We start from the raw sequence: 5,253 nt of genomic DNA, 5'->3' as shown, positions 1-5,253 counted from the left end.
AAGAACGACCCTTCACTAGTTGCTGGCTATTTTCCTACTCTCGTATTTCGAGCATTCAACAACAATATACGCTTTCGATAAAACAGTTGCTCCCGCAAAACAAATTAAATAAAATTTGGGATTTTGCGGAGGGTCAAAATTTGTATGAGTAGATGAAACAGGGACAACTGAAGAAGGGGAATTTCTTTATGTTGTATGTCTCGTTCTCTGTTTTTTTTTTCGTTGATTGAAAAAAAAGTTCGTTTCTATGTTTTTGTTTTTATGTTTTCATTTCTCCTTGTGTTCAATGTCTTTTTGATGTCCTGTACCCATATATGCATGTATATAACATATATATATAGTAGGTATCGTACATATATATATATATATATGTGTGTGTGTGTGTGTGTGTGTGTGAGTGGTGTGGGCATGTATATATATATATATATATATATATATGTGTGTGTGTTGTGTGGTGTGTGTGCCATATCTATATATATCTATATATATTATATCTATATATATATATATATATATATATATATATGTTGTGTGTGTGTGTGTGTGTGAGTGTGTGTGCATATATATTATATATCTATATATATATCTATATATATATATATATATCTATATATATATCTATATATATAATATATATATATATATATATATCATGCAAACATAACAGTCTGATATTGTTCTGTGGGAAGAGAAGAAAAGCCATGCACCTCTGTAGAGGTCAGCTACCCACCAATTGTGAGCGAACCATTGAAAGTTCAGAAAGAAAACACTGATGGTGAATTAATGTAGGACTTACAGTTCTTCTATCGCGACTATACATTTTCATTTGTACCTAACATCATAAGTGCATTTGGCTATGTGTCCACAGGTTTATACAGAAAACTAGAAATACAAGGATTCTTCTTAAAGGAAAGTTGATTAGAAGATTACAAGAATTTGTAAAACTTTCCAAAAGTTTAGCATTTAAGTTAATGTGAGCATTTAAGTATATATGCGCAACTATATGCAAGAGAATACACACCTAAGACAAAAAATATAAATCTGCACATGCACTAGCTGCAAATATTGCACACATTCACTCAAACGTACGCGAATGCAGTGATGATGTTACTAAAATTCCAATGCCATGGAATCCGAGTTAGTAACCGGCATTTCTCTATTAGTAAAAAAAATCTTGAAATAAAGCTGAACACACACACACACATACACACACACACACATACACACACACACACCACACACAAACACACACACACACACACCAAACACACACACACAACACACAACAAACATACACACACACACACACACAACACAAACATACACACACACAACATACACACACAACACACACAAACAACACACACAAACACATACACCACACACATACACACACACACACACATATGCGTGCGTAGGAACGAAAACTAAAATTTCGATAAAGGAGTAAATAAAATACTCTTTACTCTTTTTACTCCTTTACTTGTTTCAGTCATTTGACTGCGGCCATGCTGGAGCACCGCCTTTAAGTCGAGCAAATCGACCCCGGGACTTATTCTTTGTAAGCCCAGTACTTATTCTATCGGTTCTCTTTTGCCGAACCGCTAAGTGACGGGGACGTAAACACACCAGCACCGGTTGTCAAGCAATGCTAGAGGGGACAAACACAGACACACAAACATATATACACACACATACATATATATATATACATGTATACGACAGGCTTCTTTCAGTTTCCGTCTACCAAATTCACTCGAGGCTATAGCAGAAGACACTTGCCCAAGATGCTACGCAGTGGGACTGAACCCGGAACCATGTGGTTGGTTAGCAAGCTACTTACCAAGCTACTTAAATGGTTAATAATAATATTGAAGTAGTTTTTTTTTTTCATTATTTATTGATGAATAATAAACTATTAGCAAAGAATCGGAGCAAAAAGAAAGGCAAAAAGGACAGACGCAGAATAATAATAACCACTCCCAATGTAATAAGAAAAAACTAAAACCCGTGTGAAAGGACTGACACATATAAAAGAGGGAGAGAGAGAGATAAGCGTGTGTAATGTATGTATTATGAACTCACCTATATAATGCCTATATGAACTTTTTTTGTATTGTATGTCTCATATCATCTATCATGTTATATATATATATATATATATATATATATATATTTACTTGCTTCAGTCATTTGACTGCGGCCATGCTGGAGCACCGCCTTAAGTCGAGCAAATCGACCCCGGGACTTATTCTTTGTAAGCCCAGTACTTATTCTATCGGTTTCTTTTGCCGAAACGCTAAGTGACGGGGACGTAAACACACCAGCATCGGTTGTCAAGCAATGCTAGGGGGACAAACACTGACACACAAACACACACACATACATATATATATATACGACAGGCTTCTTTCAGTTTCCGTCTACCAAATCCACTCACAAGGCATTGGTCGGCCCGGGGCTATAGCAGAAGACACTTGCCCAAGATGCCACGCAGTGGGACTGAACCCGGAACCATGTGGTTGGTTAGCAAGCTACTTACCACACAGCCATTCCTGCGCCTATATATATATATATTTGCTTACCAGCCACATGGTTCCGGGTTCAGTCCCACTGCGTGGCACATTGGCCTACTATAGCCTCGGGCCGACCAAAGCTTTGTGAGTGTATTTTGTAGACGGAATCTGAAAGAAGCCCGTCGTATATATATGTGTGTGTGTGTGTGTGAGTGTGTGGGTCTGTGTTTGTCTCCCCCAACATCACTTGACATCCGATGGTGGTGTGTTTACGTCCCCGTAACTTAGCGGTTCGGAAAAAGAGACCAATAGAATAAGTACTAGGCTTACAAAGAATAAGTCCTGGGGTCGATTTGCTCGACTAAAAGGTGGTGCACCAGAATGGCCGCAGTCAAATCGTAGGAGACAGACACACAACTTCTCTTTTATATATAAAGATAATTAATGTGTTATACAGTGCAGTACTGTACTGTGTTTTTATTTATTAGTTTGTTAATTTTTAGGCGTGAAAATGCTTATTTTAACACAGAAATAATTAAAATCTAAAAAAATTTTTAACATTTCTATCAGCTGCAGAAACCCGCGATATATCGAGGAGTCCACGATATAAATTTACGTATATTAGCCAGAAAAATCCGCGATGAACTGAGAGTGCAATAGATGAACCGCGATATGGCGAGTGATTACCGTATATTCAAAGACACTGCCACAAAAATGTCATCTAGGCACTAACTTCTAATCGATATGACGTAGTTGCTAAAACGATATATGCCATCCTCCCCCACCCCAAAACTATCCTGCAATAAATAGAAATAACCCCCCCCCCTTTATTAAATACATATATAAACATCAACACAAAGAACATTGGTAAAACGTTCCCATCTAAACTTTTACAAGGCGCAGGAGTGGCTGTGTGGTAAGTAGCTTGCTTACCAGCCACATTGTTCCGGGTTCAATCCCATTGCGTGGCACTTTGGGAAAGTGTCTTCAACTATAGCCTCAGGGCGACCAAAGCCTTGTGAGTGGATTTGGTAGACGGAAACTGAAACAAGCCCGTCGTATGTATCTATATATATATAATATATATATATATATCAATATATCATATATATATATATATATATATATATATATATATATTATATCATATATCATATATATATATATATATATCTATTATATATATCATTATATATCATATATATATATATATATATTATATAAAATCCGTTCTGTCTGTCTGTGTGTGTGTGTCTTCTAGGATCTCGGGCATCCTCCATTCGATTGCACTCAAATTTGATATGAAGATACCGACGGTATCAGGGCGTGTACAAGTCTTGAAAAAATTAGAAAAATCGATTCCAGGTGAGAATGCGATCGATAAAGCCGTGGGAACGTGCCAAGCTTACTGTTCTAGTATTTGTGTAACTCTCGATGCCAAAGTTTGGGACAAGTCCTTCCAGGATCTTCCAGATGTATATTATGGCATATCTTTCTCGCCTACGCTCTAAAGAATAGAGTCTTAATCTCTTGAGTCTTTCCCAATAGCGTATATGCTGCATAGAGGCTATCTTCTTCGTGTAGCTTCGTTGGATTGCCTCAAGTTCTGAGATTAATTTGACACTGGTTGGTGATTATAGCTGAGAGCAATAATCAAAGTGGCTTAGGACAAGTGGCCTCCAGAGGACTATCATGGTTTCCTGGTCTCTTGTTCTAAAGGTTCTAAGAATCCATCCGATCATTGCCAATTTAGCAACATGCACATGAAAGGATGCATCATTACTCATGTAAATGCCCAGCTCTCGCACTAACTATGCCTCTGGGATTGCAATCCCTCCAGGTCCAGTGTATTGCATTTAGTTTCGCATGCTGATAGCTCAAGACTTGAAACTTTTCAGCATTAGACTGCATGCTATTCTTTTCAGCCCAGTTGTATATTTCATCCAGCTCACATTGCAGGTGCATAGTGTCTTTTGTATCATCTGCATAACTTGTGATCGTGGCTCTCTGTGTGGCTGAGGGCATGTCTGAGAGGGCCATTATAAACAGTAATGGTCCCAAAACAGTGCCTTGCGGAACACCGCTCACTATTTGCGTGTCATTGGAGGTGGCCCCATTGGCTACTACCACAGGACTTCTATCCTTCAGAAAGTCATCAAGCCATTCTCCCAATTTTCCTAATATATATATATATATATATATATATATATATAGAGAGAGAGAGAGCGAGAGATATACTCTCCCAATTTTCCAACTATATATATACTTCCGGTTTCGTTGAAGAAAGACGTGTTTTTTCGTTCTCTTGAAACAACCAAAAAGGGGTTGCATAAATCGACGAACTAATCTGCTAAAACTGACAAAACGCAGAACTTGTTATCTCATAACGGTCTACTATAATATATTAATTAAAAACCGTAATATATTTCGCTACAAGCTGAATATAATACATTAAAGTCAGTTACGCATGCGAGAGTTTTCGTCAAAAAAGCACGTCGTTGCAAATCGTACTTTTATTTCCAGCCGAATGTAAGAAGCAAAAAGAATTGTTTTTTTTTTTTTTTTTTTTAAGGAAAACTTCGTACAAGGACAAGGATTTGGAATTTTACCTCTTGCGAATAAGTATCCCTTTCATTTGCTTATTTTCCTTTAACTTAAGGTAACATCTGAGTTACGACTTCATCTTTGTTTACTTTCTGAGAATAATTTTCTTTCAACTTCTATTGCAGCGTCCACT

The sequence above is a fragment of the Octopus sinensis genome, linkage group LG6, assembly GCF_006345805.1.
Source record: "Octopus sinensis linkage group LG6, ASM634580v1, whole genome shotgun sequence".
NCBI lineage: Eukaryota > Metazoa > Mollusca > Cephalopoda > Octopoda > Octopodidae > Octopus > Octopus sinensis.
This window is presented reverse-complemented; position numbering follows the sequence as displayed.